At 40.3% G+C, this 16,451-nt stretch overlaps 1 long non-coding RNA gene and 1 pseudogene across 1 annotated transcript in view; both read left to right on the top strand.

The window, feature by feature from the left end:
- Positions 1–317: 317 nt before the first annotated feature.
- The window catches only part of LOC136378559 (uncharacterized), a 510,347-nt gene continuing 494,213 nt past the window's right edge, over positions 318–16,451 (top strand). Inside the window, exon 1 of the long non-coding RNA XR_010746621.1 lies at positions 318–600. This is a non-coding gene — a long non-coding RNA (uncharacterized lncRNA). The remainder of the gene's footprint in view (positions 601–16,451) is intronic.
- The window catches only part of LOC136378700 (ATP-dependent RNA helicase DDX18-like), a 41,906-nt pseudogene continuing 35,227 nt past the window's right edge, over positions 9,773–16,451 (top strand).

Below are 16,451 nucleotides of genomic sequence, written 5' to 3'. Positions count from 1 at the left end.
GGTGGCTGTGATAGTGGCTGCGGCTACTGGCCTTACAGCCATATTGATTATTTTCATCAATCAGAACCCTGAGGTTATTTTTACACTAATTAATTTTAAGACAGATATTGTCTCCCTGTATCTCCATATGTGTCCGGTTCAAATGGAGACCTGCAATGAGGAATTTTATCTCCAATGCTGTTCCGCTTCATGTGGTGAATGTGACTTCTGGACCAGCCTGTTGCGAACTTCTGGTACCTTTACTCTGGTATGCCATGGACTGTCATTCTACTTCAAGTTAGGCTCATCCACAGATGTGATAAGTGCTCCTTGTTAGATTCAGGGAGTACTGACATGCTGGGGCTGCCAAGAGTGTACAAGGTCCCTGTGACGCTGAGAACAAAGAGTTCAGCAACATCCTGCATTGAGTCAGAGACCCTTATCAGAAGTTTATGTTTGAAATTCTCCACTGAGTAATACCCCCCCCCCCGTAACTGCACACGACCTCCCTAGCCAATGACTAACAGCCACATCAGCTTCTGTATGATGCTTGCTCATCCTAGACAGCCACCCTATAAAAAGGAGCCATTTTAGAAGCTCGGAGCTGCAGTCCCTGTGCAGGTTTGGGGGGGGCTGCAGTCCCTGTGCAGTTTGTTGGCTGCGCAGGTTTGGTTGGCTGCAGTGCTCCCTTGCATGGGTTGGCTGCAGTCCCTGTGCAGGTTTGGGGGGCTGCAGTCCCTGCACAGTTTGTTGGCTGCGCAGGTTTGGGGAGCTGCAGTGCTCCAGTCTCTTCGGAGGCGTGGGTTGCCTGCAGTCCCTGCGCAGGTTTGGGGGGCTGCAGTGCTCCCTTGCATGGGTTGCCTGCAGTCCCTGTGCAGGTCTGCAATAAAACTTATAAAATTCACTTTGGGTCTGCTGTAGTCTTTCTCGCCAGAATGTAACACTCCTCCCCTCTGTAAAGTTGATAATAAACCTCCTAAAAGAAAAAGAGAAAGGACAGAACAGGACTCTGTGATCTGCTTAGAAACTTCCTTAAAGTTCAATGCACACCCTGTAGCTGAGAATCTTCAGCTCTGATTATTCCAACCATGAATTCTCCTATCTCACCTTCTCTCCAGCCTTTATTTCTCCAGTGGGTTCATTAGGAAAAATGACACATTTCATTAGATGCCTTCATGATCAAGTTATGATATTTCTACTTCTTTCTCCTTTTGCAGTAGTATAGGAAGTCACAGAAAGACTTGTCTGTGTTTTAATCCAATATACATTTTTAATACCTATCTATGTCTGGTCACTGTCTTATATTTAAAAAATATACACTAATCTTGAGGGGTTCTTGATTTTTCTCCTCATTGGTCACAAACCACCCATTCAGTAATACTCTCTAGAACTGAATAAGACAGTGCATTTGAAGAGGTGCCTCCTTCACATAGTGGTTTTCAGTTGGTTCTCCATGGAATTACTCTAAGGAGGTGTCAAAAGGATCATTTTAATTGAAATAGTCACAGAAGGCTTTAAAAAAAAATAGAAACCAGAAAGAAATAAAAATTCTGTATTTTTTACAATGCATAACCAAAAAAAATGTGCAGTCTTTGAAGTATTTGAATCAGTCAGTCACAATTCAAGCACCAACAATGTACTGATAACTATAACCAAAGAATAACTTCATGGTAACTCTACTGAACAGTTCACCTGGTAGAAGTCTACATTGAATACCACAAATTAATTAAACTTCTTAATATTCTCAACAGTAAAAAAAAAAAGATCATTAAAATGGATTACTTACAAAATCCACACTAGTTCTAGAATGTGATAAACTGAAGCATGTAAATGCCATTTCTTCAAAAATGCTATTACTTATTAAGGTGTTTTGACTTCCATCAGTGGTGAGCCAAGTGTCATCCTTGGTGGTGTCCATGCGCCCATATACTCCCCATATGAAAATCAACAAAAATTTTAAAGAACTAAAATAAACACATAAGAAAGTGAAAAAAAAAAATAAACCTTTGCGTCTCCATAGGGTTGTTACACATCATGTTTTCAAATGGAAATGCTTTAGCCATATCATGAGAATTTAGACGAAAAACATGTTTTCTTCTCTCTGGAATATTTGTCTATTAATCATAGTTACCTGAGTAAATGATGGTGACAAAAGAGCATTAAAAACCTGATCAGGAGTCTTCTATAGAAAATGAAGTTTCAATGTGGACTAAAAAAGATGAAAAGCTCAGATTATTTTTCTATAATTACCGTTCAATATTAGCTTTTCCATAGACATTGATTTAGTATAAATAGAAAAGGGGAAGTTATTGGAATATTGGGCTGCATTACAGATGAGATTATAATTAAGAGCTGAAGTGTTGGTGAGGTAGCTGTGTTGCTTGGCACCAGTTTTGTTATGCATTTAGGAAAGTCACTTTAAAGGTTGTTAACTGGCTATTAATGGTGTAATGGCTCACCGCAATGAGCACATTACTTCACATCATGAGCCTATGTTCCTAGCTAAAGATATCATGTGTGCTAATGATTATATTTGCTCTTCAAAGGGAACCTGCTTTTTGATTAGGATCAATCAAAGTCTTTAAGAAAAAATAACAGTCAAATAATCATGGGATAGCAGAATTGGAATTGAATTTGTCAAAACTCTGTTTTATAAATGAGAAACTGAGGCCTGAGGTAGTTAAATAATTTGCCTTTAATCATTTAATTTGGGATGATCTAGGATTCCAAATGGTGTACCTTCTCTGTTTAATCTTATATTTACTACACAGAAAATAACACCACTATAATCATTTGCCCCAGTTCTGAATTCTCATAAATCTATATTTTACACATTTGGCAATCAACCCTCCACTTCTAAATGTTGCTCAAAAATAACCTCTGAAAAGGCTGAAGCTACACTTGCTTTTCCCACAATATTGGCTGACCAAGGAAAAATTGCAGCAGACACAATTAAACGGGGAAAAAAAGTTAGTCGAGGCTATTCCCAAAGGAGAGAGAGTCTAAAACCCAGTCTTAGCTCAATTCCACTGAAACAAGGGGTGGGAGGTTTTAAGTTGAGGTAAGAGGATTGCTGGCCATCTGCTTTTGCTAATTGGCTTTGCCCAAAGGAAGGAAAAGCAAACTTTCTATCTTTATGACAGGAGATAGTTTTACAACAGGAGATGTATTGAAGCAAGATGCCCAGGAAATTAGGCTTCCACACTTTCCACAGAGACTGTGATATAAGGTATTATCTTCCTGGATGATAACATTTCAATGGGATGACTCCTAAATTCTTGATAAAGATAGTCCGGGTTTATGAAACCGGCATGAGGACTCTGAAAGTATTTTCATCTCTGAGGGGCACAGAAAGAGTTTATAATTTTGATTTCTAAAGTAAATACTAAAACAGGGAGTGGGAGGGACCTCTGTGGCCAAGCCCACCACATTTGTCAGGGCTGGGCCGGGCTGGGAGAAAGGTCAGGGACTTAGAGGCATGGAGAAGCCCGAGTATAGTGTGGTCAAGTTGAGGAAAACTTTAAGGCCATCTTGGCCATGCCCAAGGATGGCTGTTGGGGACCGAAAAAAGCCAATAGAATTTTTAGAGTTTGGATATCTGGTGGACAGAGGTGCTAGGAGCTGACTGTAAGCTGACAGTCTGCCCAACCCCCCACCTCACCTGCCTGATTAAGTGGCAAAAGGCTGTGATGCTCATCCTGCCTCCCATGTTCCCTGGAAGGACTGGAAGGAAGTTACTTCTTTGTGTGAGGTTGTTGTGTATGTTAAGTATTGGTGGGGGGTTTTCTGCACCTGGTGGAATTCTTGAGTTGCCTTGGAAACTGTATGCTAATTTCCACTTTGCCCTGTAAATAAAGAAGGGTGTCGTTTCTGGGGGCAGCCATGTTTTGCAGCTCTGCCAGGGCGGGAGTTACTGCTGGCAGGGAGCTGAAAAGTCCTTCTGAAACCCATCTTATATGTCTTTAATTCTTTGTCTATTTTCATTAAATTTGGACCGTTCCCACTCAGGACCCTGGAATATACTCGTTGCATGGGTCACGACAGATGGCTCTTCAAAGTAAGTTGATATCATTTGTATAAGCTGATTATATCAGAATTGTCTGAAATCAGCCAATAAGTTTTAGACATTTGGAAAATTCGATGTTCTCTTCTGACATGAAGAGCCAACCATTCTCTCTGTTGCTTGGGGGGCGAGGATAAGTGTGCCAATTCTTCTCCCCTACCATCTCATCATTTCTACTCTATAAATTTATACTCCCTGCCTCCAAAGTAATTTTTTTCCTTATTTACCACTAAGAAGAGATTTTATACTTAGAAGGGAATCAATCAATAATAATATAATTCAATTAAATAAATTCATGGACAAAGGATGGCATAATTTAAGAATCCAGAGTATCTAGCCACTTGGTGAAAGGAATTTCAGGAAGATGAAACAGAATTGCAGAGAGGACTAACATGAACACTGATATATATAAGAAGTCACAGGAGTGTTCTAGCAATGGAAACAGTGACTATTGATCTAAACAAGCTCATAGCACAACATCGAGAAGATCAGAGGGGACGCCAGGTGTAAAGTCAGTATCCATGGCCACCATCACAGCCGCCTGGCCCATGCAGGTTCGCATTGGATTTGGACAGTCGGTAATGAAACAACAGAGCCAAAAGCTGGTGGGCCATCAGCTTTAATCCTAGCTTGCACCCAGCAGGCAAGTAAAAACACACACTGGGCTCCAAAACCCACTCATTCAGTGCTCACAAAGCTACTGACTTATCCGAGTTTCCTAGAATCAAAGGTTTCTAGCTCACCAGCCTTATTCACCTCTGCTCCCCATCTCTTTCCTTCTCTCTGCACAAACTCTGCACAAACTGGCTTTTCCTTCAGCACTCTGCCATCTTGGCTGCTTCTCCTGGCCTCCTCCACGTGGCCTTTCTCTGCTCTCCTCTCTGCTCTCTGCTCTAATGCTAATCTCAGGAACCGAGAGAGCAAGCTCCCAGTCTGCCCCACTTTATAGTGTAGAAACCAAGACCTTTAATCCAATATACAAAATAGGTAAGTCTCTGATACAAAGTCCACCCCAAGGGGTGGGAAAGGCTTAGTCCTAAAACCAAGCCCCAGGCTACAAGGATCCTGCCTGCCCACAGCCCGCCCCCAACACACATTAATATCACCTGGGCGACGGTCTTCCACGTGATCAGCACTATCTTTAACAAAGTGAGCATAATATATTTTACCTGCCCAACACCAGGTTTGTTCCATTTGTGTTTGATTTTGAAATAAGGAATCTAAAGGGGAAGTCAGGAAATGTTATCTAGAACTATGTTACTTAGACACTGTGTAAATTCATTACATGGACTAGATGAGTGTTTCCAGTTAAAAGTAAGAAATGATTGCCCTTGGCTTACATGAATCAAAAGGTTGAAAGTGGTAGAATGGGTATTTCTGTTCTTAGTCATAAATCTTATAGTGCCATGTTAGTTTTTTAATGTGTATATGTGTTCATTTGAAAAAAAATTAAAATAAATAATTATAAATTTGATTTGACCTCAGATAAAGAATTTGATAGCCCTGGCCGGTTGGCTCAGTGGTAGAGCGTCGGCCTGGCATGCAGAAGTCCCGGGTTTGATTCCCGGCCAGGGCACACAGGAGAGGAACCCATCTGCTTCTCCACCCTCCCCCTCTCCTTCCTCTCTGTCTCTCTCTTCCCCTCCTACAGCCAAGGCTCCACTGGAGCAAAGATGGCCCGGGCGCTGGGGATGGCTCTGTGGCCTCTGCCTCAGGTGCTAGAGTGGCTCTGGTCGCAACAGGGCGACCCTCCCAATGGGCAGAGCATTGCCCCCTGGTGGGCAGAGCATCACCCCCTGGTGGGCATGCCGGGTGGATCCCGGTCAGGTGCATGCGGGAGTCTGTCTGACTGTCTCTCCCCATTTCCAGCTTCGGAAAAATACAAAAAAAAAAAAAAAAAAAAAAAAATAAAGAAAGAAAGAAAGAAAGAAAAAAGAATTTTATATATTTGATTTTGGGGGGAAAAAAAGAGAAACCAATAGCAAATTCACTATTTATTTTTGAAAAAGAGGGTCTAAAGTGAGATATTTAACACAAATTACAACTGCATTGACTTAAATGTTGATCCTTACAAAAGCTGACTTTTACAATTACCCGTGAAGATTTGTTCATGTTTTTATCTGGTTTCTTAGCGCAGGGATTGAGTAACTTTCCCTTAAATTTGTCAGATAAGGGCTGACATTGAAGGCGCTGCGTATTACTCTTCAATTGAGCTGTAATCCTTCCGCCCCTTCTTCTCCCCTCCCACCGTTTGGAAGGGAACAGAAGCCAGCACTGCTGCATGCGCATCAAGCACAGGTTGCTGTCCCAGCCCGCACCGTGCAATGACCATGATCCCGCTTCCTGACAGCATTCCCGGTCACTATACACCAGTGATCACAATGGCCGCTTAGTGACAAAAGGCATCATGACTAGAGACCAAGAGAGAAACAGGAACTCTCCACAGCTGTCATCGTTGTAGCAGAGTGAAAACCAGACAGGGGCACCTCATTAAAGTCAGTGGAACCTCAACATTCCCATTCAATTCTACAGTAATTGGCAGTAGAGAGCAGAAGACTGAGCTGAGATAAATGTCACCTACTGTTTCTAAAGCAAGTCATTAGACTGAGCCTCAGCCTGCCTGGATGGTTTGGGGCTGCCGACAGCCAGGGTCACGGCCGACCCCCGGGAGTGAGAAGCACAGAGGCCTGAATGTTCTTGGCTGCACCCTGAGCATCTGCAGTCCTTGGCTGACAGCGGGCCAACTCCGATTCTGACAGCCATTCTTGTACCAAGTGTTTAAAAGCAAAAGGAACCAAGCTATTTATTTTCACATTTTAGCTTTTGTCTTTTACGTTATGAGTAGTTCCCCAATTGATACTATGTATTCTCTAATAATCTTGTGGCCAACTCTTGGGAGTGATAGCAGAAATAGATCCTTTCCATCAAGAAAAACAAAACTGTCCAAGGTCTTTTAATATTAACATATAAATATATGCGACTGAATAAAACTTAACAAATTAGTTCATTTATTTGATCAAGAAATAGCTTTCTTAAAGAGATAAAAAGCTAAAAACTACAAGTTAAAAAAAACACAACAGGTTTAAAAGTCACAACATTTGCAAAAGTATGGATGGAGGCCCTGTGTGATTGGCTCAGTGGTAGAGCACTGGCCTGGCATGTGGATATCCTGGGCTGGACTCCCTGTCAGGGCACACAGGAAAAGTGACCATCTGCTCCTTTACTCTTCCCCCTCTCCCTTCTCTCTCTCTTTCTCTCTCTCTCTTCCCCTCCTGCAGCCATGGCTCCATTGGTTTGAGCTCATCGGCCCCAGGCTGAGGATGACTCCATGAAGCCTCTGCCTCAGGCTCTAAAAAAATAGCTCGGTTGCGAGCATGGCGCCAGATGGGCAGGGCACAGGCCTCAGATGGGGGCTGCCAGGTGGATCCTGATCAGGAAGCATGCAGGAGTCTATCTCCCCTACTCTCACTTGGAAAAAAAAGTATGGATGGAAATTTTCCTTTTTCCTCAGCAAATATACCGAAGCCCTCTATTTGCACTACAAGCACATATCTTTAAAGTTTATGATGTCCTTATAATCAAAAGTAATTCATCCCACACTTAGTAAATATGATTGATTTTGATGAACCTGTTTGCTGAATGCCACTAAATATCTCATTTGAAATTCATCTTTTGAACACTGGAGACACATGTATAGACACGTAACTCTTTGAAGTGGATAGACAAATTATTCTGGGCTATTTTCAAAGGCTCTACATACCCATGACAATCTATTGCCTCTGACAAGACAAATGTGTGGACCCTTGCCTCACAAAACTTCTTCGGGTGTGTTTTTTGTTTTATATGTTACTTCCCTAGTGGTACAAATCGTTTCACAGCACAAATGTGGGCTATTCCTATGACATCTCTACTGCTACTCTGTTGATCACTAGGATTCAGAAGACATTTACCAGAAACGGGGAAGTACTTAATGGTTTAAAGTAAGAGCAGTAATTCAAGAACCTTCTTGCTATTTTGATAAATGTTTGTTGAGAAGGACATATGTCCTTTGCACTTTTTGATAAGAGCCATACCGATCATAAAAATAGCATTTTTTGAAAGAATTAGATAAGAAAAAAAGTACACCCCACCCAACTAGCTGGCTCTTTGGAGAAGACAACATCATCCTCAGCTGCCAGACCCTCCATCCTAAGTGTTCCATCTTCTGCTGCCTTTACCGCCCAGGAAATGTTACAGCTTCCAGATTCCCCTGTGCTCGGTCACTCTGTAATAATGTCTGGATCTGAAAGAGTCCCTTGTTTATCACACACACTTTAAGGGCAACAGAATGCAGTTCATTTGGCAGAGAGCGACTTTTAAAATCTAAGCTAAAAAACCCAACAACAACGGGGAAAAAAACCCCACAGATTTTTACAGGGAATTTATTCTATTCATCAGAAAATACCTGTTACTTTGATTCCAAAGATTGTTGTGAAGTTTTCGTATGTAAACATTTCTATTACATACATACCTCCGCTGGGATCTTGGAAAGTTCTGAAGGCAAACATACAGTTGATTTCTGTATCACTGCTCTGGCCAGGTCCATGGGTAATGTTGGTGAGAAAGGGGGAAGTGAGTAAGAAAGGCTATTCATGGGGCCCATCTGAAAGTAGGTCCCAGTGTCAGAGTGGAGCCCCGAGGACACACTGCTTTTAGTCACTCACGCATCAGTGACGGTGATATTTCTATGAAGCTGCTATTTCAGAAAGTTCTCCGGAGAAGCTGTACAGAGAAAATGCTGATTAACCACCAGTATTTGCTTTGCTGCATGGTCCATTTTCATTCAATTAAGGACATGTCACCCGAGACTTAGAGCAAGGAATGAGATGAAGAAAGATTTTGCACTCAAAGCTAGAGACAGAGTGATTCAGGGGTGCTAATTGGCACTGAGCAATGCGTGAAAATCTCAGCTGACACCTTTCATTTACTATATCTTTTACAGAAGTTATTTCCAAAAGTTTTATAAAAGGATCTCTATATTCTTGCTCAAAAGACCTTCTTCCAAATCATAACTTTCAAGGAACCAAGGTAATTTTCTATATGATACAATTAGCGGGCAATATGGTATTTAGGAAAAGGGGTTGTTTTTCCAACAAGACCTCTCTGCAGCTGGTGAATTTAAGTAGGCAACCACATTTTTAACATATATATATTATTTTAGCTATAAAGATAGATAAATGTGATATGTTAAAAATATGATATTGACTTTTCCTGCTGAATAACTGAGTCTAGTCTAAGCATTATAAAACCCACGCCATTGGAATTTGTATAGTCTTGCACATGTACACAGCTTCAGTTTATACGCTCAATCTTGACAAAAGCCATGTGTGCGTGTGTGTGTGTGTGCATGTGTGTGTGTGTGTGTGCGTACGTAAGCTTGTCTTGTCCCGAGAAAACAAGATTTCACCTGTGTACTCTGTGACTTTGCAGGGGTGTGGTATCATAGCCACAAGGAAAGCATCTTACACGCGGAGACATTGCTCCTAGGACTGGGAAGGATTCCCAAACAAAAACAAAAAGTCAGTACCGAGTTCTGTGGTTGCTGTCCTCAAACATGAGTGCACAGCGAGTCACCTGGAGAGCAGGTCAAACCACAGGTCGCTGCGTCTCACCTCCAAGTGTGTGGTTCCCAGGTCTGAGGGGCGTTTCTGACGAGTCCCCCCGAGGTGCTGAGGGGGTGGCTCTCGCACTATGGTGCGAGAACGTCTGCTATACGGGGTTTCTCAGGTGGCTCAGGAGGGGCTGCAGCACATTCACTTTTCTTATAAGCTTAATGATCTAGGTTTACTTTGGACACCTCTGAACATGGTGTGGAAATAACAAAAGGACTTGATGGAAGAGCAAGCTAGAGCCAATCCTTTCCCGGCACCCCGTACCCATAGTGAAAATTCAATCAAAGCACTCACGAGCTACACATCTCACCCTTCTCAGTCATAGAGGAGTTAATATCTAAGTTCATAAATTCAACATAATTCCCATTGAGCATACAGATTTTCATATAAGCCAATAGCACAGACAGGCTCTCAGTGGTGAAGAAAAAACACTAAGAGCCCTGGCCGGTTGGCTTAGTGGTAGAGCGTCGGCCTGGCGTGCAGGAGTCCCAGGTTCGATTCCCGGCCAGGGCACACAGGAGAAGCGCCCATCTGCTTCTCCACCCCTCCCCCTCTCCTTCCTCTCTGTCTCTCTCTTCCCCTCCCGCAGCCGAGGCTCCATTGGAGAAAAAGTTTGCCCGGGCGCTGGGGATGGCTCTGTGGCCTCTGCCTCAGGCGCTAGAATGGCTCTGATTGCGGCTATGCGAGCCCCGGATGGGCAGAGCATCACCCCCTGGTGGGCGTGCCGGGTGGATCCCGGTCGGGCGCATGCGGGAGTCTGTCTGACTGCCTCCCCGTTTCCAGCTTCGGAAAAATAAAAAAAAAAGAAATAAAAAAACCCACCAAGAATGGGAAACAGACAAACTCCAGAGTGACCAAGAATGGGAAACAGACAAGCTCCAGAGTGTGCAGAGACCCACAGCAAAGACTCCTTTCTCTTCCTCTCTCTCCTCCTCTTCCTTCCTCTTTGAAGTGTTTTTGTTGTCATTTTAACTACAAAGTGAGACTCTTTGGTGGAACCAATGTATACATGCAGCCTGAAAATAATGCAGAGAGATTGTAACCAATGAATTTGCCATTGTTATCCATTTTAGGTCATAGCTCTTTGTCTGACTCTGCTGACCAACCCATGTGGCTGTCAGGCACTTGAAATGTGGCTCACGTGAACTGAGGTGTGCTGTAAGTACAACACCCACCCTGGGTTTCGAATACTTGGTATAAAAATAGAAAGAATGTAAACATCTCATTAATAATTTTGCTTTCATATACATTGCATGTTGTAGTGATATTAGCTCAGACATGCTTTTTAAACAAAAATGTATTATTAAAATCACCTCTTTACTTTTTAAATTTTTACTAGAATACTTCATATTATTCCTGTGGCTCATATCTCTGTTGGGCAGTTCTGGTTCAGCTCTTTAGTTCACTTTAACCTGTTTCAATTCAAATTTTTCTGCTCACTTTGCTAAATGCCAAGGGCGTCTTTGATAAAGTACACCGTGACGTTAGCTGGGTTAGGGCCAGCGCTGGCTCAAGCCATGTGGGTATCTGGTGATTGACAGACAGCTCCTCATCCTCAATGCCCTTTCATCTACCAGAGGAAAGAGAGTCAATGATTCTTTTTTGATTTATTATTTAGTAGCTTCTCTATTAAAAAAAAAAAAAAAACTATTCAAGAAAGTCTTCCGTGGACTTAACCTGCTCTTGACTTTTTCCTTAGTATTTTTGAATCTTAATCCTTAATGAGGGATATTACCAAATACACAAACTTCAAATATTTGTTTTACAAATGGGTAAAGTGATGGCACCAGATATTTGGGGGACTTGGGGCAGGGAGACATGTCATTTACAAATAAGTGAGAAACACAGCAATTAGATTTTTTGCCAACAACTTTGGATGTTAAAAACAATTGGACAATTCCCTTTAAAATTATTTTAAAAGTAATGAAAGTATATATCTAGCTAAAAGAGGCATCGGTTGTCAAGATTTTAAAATCAAAAACAAATCATCATCTCTGAAAAGACACAAAAAATAATTTTCTCATTATATAAGGAAGTTACATGCTAATAGTTGATATCCCGGGAAATAGGAAGAAATGAGATTCGAGCAGCAGAGAGTTCCACAGAGCAGGACCCGGGGATGGCGTGGCGGTGAAGGTTGGTGCCCTGACGACAAGTAACAACTCAAATTGGAACCGAGGAAAAAAAGCTTTGGAAAGAAGTTCTGCAGGAATAAAAGAGAACTAATTTTAAAGTACAATAGAAGCAGTTTGTGGAATGCTGGAGACAAAGAATATGAACTGAATATTTGGGGGTTTCAGATGTCCATAATAATAATTATCACAGACATCAAAAATAACTTTATACTCTTCTGTGTGCAGATTCTTTCTATTTGATTAGCATAGCATGATTAAACTGCCCTCTCCACGGATTAGAAGTCAATAATAAAAAACCATTCTTCAAACAGATTGATGTCACTGTATGTTAAATTTTTTGCAATAATGACCTTTATTTTTTAAATTATTATACAACTTCATAATAAAAACTATGACACACAAAAATACTAAGCGAGTTTTAAAATTCCAGCACTCTGAAAAAAAATCACTAACATTAAGTAGACATCAGTCTCTATCATTACACAGAAAGATGATAGATAATAAAATGCAGATAGATTTAGATGTGTAGATGAAAATTTATTAAGTATGGAATCATACATTCTACATTTTCTAAAATATGCTTTTAATTCTTTTTAATCAATAAAAATAACTAGGCCATAACAACTGAGCTGCTAAACAGAAGGTAAGTATCTCTTTCTCCTAGAAGTCATTGTTTTCTTAACTGTAAGTCAAGGCTAAGATGTTTCAAGGATTAAAGATCTGAATAAATGGAAAGAAGACAATAGATTATACATTGAGGCAGGTGAGAGGTGATGATGTCTTGTTCAAAGGCAACATTTGTGAAGATAGAAACTGACACGTTGGAGATGCAGCTTGGGGACTGAAAAACACCTACAAGACACAGAAACCAGAAAATTGATAGCAGTCTAAATGATAAAGTTATGGTATGGAGAAAGTTACCTAGGGAGTGGTTAACTTCTTAAAAAAGAGGAGACAAGGCCCTGGCTGGGTGACTCAGAGGACAGAGGGTCACAACCGCACCAAGGTCACGGTTTGATCCCCAGTCAGGGCACCTATGAGAAGCAACCAATAAGTGAGTGCACAACTAAGTAAAACTAATATGGAACGATGTTTCTCTCTCTTTCTCCCTCCCTCTCTCTCACCCTTTCTCTCCCTCTCTCTCGAATCAATGGAAAACAAAGCAAACAAATAAACAAACAAACAAAAAAGACACAACCTGTTAATGAAGCAAAGTCAACATTTACTGCAGAAAGAGAGTTTTAGCAACGTAACAGAAGGAGAAGACAGAAGTGGAATATTTTGTAGGTTTAGATGCTGAGCTCGAGTGGTTTAAGGCTTAAGATCTTTTAAGCCAGGAGAACTGATCAGCAGTGAGTCAATATAATAGTTTAGGGCACAGACGTGAAGGTCTTTGAGAGGTCCCTGATAAGTATGCTGTGGTTGATAAACAAGTAGTTTGTTCAGGTGAACAGTACATTATCTCATAAGTTAATCTGTGGAATATTTCCAAAGCAAACAGCCTTATTATTTCCTGGGCAAACAGCTAAGTCTTGTTGACGTACATAGTTTTATCTAAGTGTTGCCAAAGAGGCTCTCAGTTCTCAAGGAAGAATGGGGAAGGAAGCAAGAAATGTGGCTGGAACAGAGCCCACAGAAACTCCCACATTTCAAAGTGAGTTTGGGAGGAAACTTCAGCAAGGAAACAGAGGCAGGAAGGAAACCAGGAGGGTTTAATACCTTAGAATCCAATGGAAAAAAAGTGCTGGAGAGTGGGAAGAGGAAAATAAGGATGGGAACTCCGAACTCCCACTGGAGTTAAAACATGGGCATTATTAGCCACCTTAGAATCTTTCAAAGGCACCTTGGCTTTTTAGTCTAGAACTGTATCAAATGTTCATCCTCTGACCCCGATGCATATCAGTGGAGCATAAATCTTTCATCTGCTTTCTGTAAATAGGCTGTCATTTAAAGTCACTTCTATTCGCTCAGTCCATTCAACACAGGGATAAAAGCATATCACTCTTAATGAGCCCCTTTTCAAAGTATCCTTCAGAAAAAAAGAGTGGTACTTGCAAAAATCAACGTGCTCCTCTCTATTTGAGCCCATGGTTTAGCAATATCCTTGATAGACTAACAAAAGGCATGCTAGAAATGAGCAAAACATTTCTCAGTGTGCATTAATTTTTCCTCGATCAATTCTCTTAGTTTAAATTGTCTAGTTTGGAAAATATGGTTTGGATACTTTGCCAATTTTTATGAAAATTTACATTTATTTATGAAGAGTCTGTGGTATGGAATATGATATGGTCTGTTTAAAAATATTACTTATAGAGATGTTTTTACAGTTAAATGTTTTTTATCACTTTGGATATAGTGAGACTCAAAGTTTTTTTGAGTTCTCTGATTATGGGGAATAATGCAAATTATAGTGTGCCAGTTTCAGAATATATTTATTCACTTCTTAAGAAAAACTCCAATATTCATACTGAGTTTGTAAGTGTCCATTAAGTAGACACACACACACTCACACATACAAATGGATGCATGAGATTTCTATTGCTGCTGTAACAAATCAGGATAAAGTTAAATGGTTTAAAACAACACGAATGTATTATGTTACAGTTCCAAGGTCAGAAGTTTGAACTGGATTGCACTGGGCTAAAATCAAAGTTGTTACAGGGATGTGTACTTTTCTGGATGCTCTAGGGAAGAATATATTTTGTTTCATTTGTTTTTACTTTTTCTAGATTCTGGAACTTGCCAGCATTCCTTGACTTATGGTTTCCTTTCATCTTCAAAGCCACAATGCCATTCAAGTGTTTCTCAAATCGCATCACTCTGACACCGACTCTTCTGCCTCTCTCTTCCATCTTTCACAGGCACCTGTGATTCCATTCAGCTGAATGGGGAATCCAGGATCATCTCTTTCGTCATAAAGTCAGTTGATTGGCAATCTTCATTCTTCCTTTCCATGTAACATAACATACCCACGAGATGCAGGAATTAGCACATGGTCATCTTTAGGGCCATCATTCTGCCAACCTTAATGGGCAACCATTAGCTGTTGCCAAATTAGCAGCTCAACATTCTTCATGATAGTTTTAAAAGTTCTTGGTCATTTATTTCTCAAAGTAATTATAATCTAAATTTTAAATTATATACATAAATATTTCAAGATAAAGAGGCCTATTTGGACAACACTAGTTTTTCAAATGATCATAGATAATTGAAAAAGATATAGTCTCATGTTACTAAAAAACTAAGGAAAATAAAAATGCTTATGATCTGTATTGATCTCTAACCTGCTATTGATTTCTTAGGTAAGGATCCTCTTGTATGACTTTAACTTATGATGTAAACTATATGACCTTGATATAGATTGCAGGCTTTAATATTCCTCTTTGCACTTTAATTATATCTAAATACCTGGTTGCCATTTTAAAATAAACTCAATGTTGTTTGTTTTACTGTCTCAGTAATTTAAAGGATACAAATACTCTTCTGTGTTTATGATGTCATTGAATAATATTTTTCTAAAACTAAATGTAAGACGTAAAGGAAAATAGTATTAGAAATTACTAGAAAAATCACACAAAACGTATCAGAACTCATTCATATTGCACAATGCTTGTTTTGAAAGCTATTAAAAGTCAGTACCATAAAAACATAGTAGAAACAACATTAAACATCTCTTACAGAAGTCAATGGAAAAATACTAAACTCATTAAAACAGTTTCAAATTTAAAAAAGTCAAAATTCAGTTAAAAATCAAATGCAAGAGACACACTTCATGCAAATCAGTGCGTGATTGTGAAAAATAAAAGAATATGCATGGTATACAACTCAGATTCCTGTGTTTGTGGATGCATTATCTGACAAGATAGTAGTCAAGGAAAAATAATTACTAAATAAGCAGAAAAGATAGCTGTCAAGCATGTAGTTTGACATGCATACCAAACCCCCCAAATATCTACATGTCGGCCCAATAGAGCATCAGCAGCTAAAACTTAGAGAGCCAAGGGGGAAAAGTGAAAACTGCTCCTAATACGAGCACCTGTCCTTCGTCAGTGTTCCCTCAATTCCTCCCTCTCCTGTCTTCTCTGCATTTGTTTTCTCAGAGCTTGGTTCTGTCTATTAGTGATATAGGGGCCATTTTAACCTCTCTGCTTGAGCTGAGTGTTTGGAAATGATCTCCCACCGTGATTCAATATGATGCATCCTCAATACTGCTGTTAAACTCCTCACCCTTCAGACTCCACTGTATCAGCTCATAAAATATCTTCCCCATAAACTTGCGGTCTATAGAGCAGAGACGGATGGAATATTATGGAAGATCTCAATTGTGTGCTCTATATGCTTTGATTTGTATTATGCTCTGTGTTGGTTTATTCGCACTTTTAATACTGATTATGCTGAAGTTCAAAAGAATATTAGCCAGTATAGATAGAATCTAAGAACATCCAAGCCCATGCCAGCTTCCATTAGGCAGTAGAGCCGCTCAGGACTGTGGCTTCTCTGCCTGTTTTGTGAGGGAGGAAGAAATTAAACTTTCCTTTAATGGCTGCCAAGTGCACAGTAGCATAAATAAATAAATAAATAAAACACCAATTACTTTCTCAAAGTTTTCTACGTTAAAGAGCA

Source organism: Saccopteryx leptura, chromosome 7, assembly GCF_036850995.1.
Source record: "Saccopteryx leptura isolate mSacLep1 chromosome 7, mSacLep1_pri_phased_curated, whole genome shotgun sequence".
In the NCBI taxonomy this organism is placed as follows: Eukaryota; Metazoa; Chordata; class Mammalia; order Chiroptera; family Emballonuridae; genus Saccopteryx; species Saccopteryx leptura.
The sequence above is the reverse complement of the archived record's forward strand: the minus strand, read 5'-3'. Positions and strand labels throughout refer to the sequence as shown.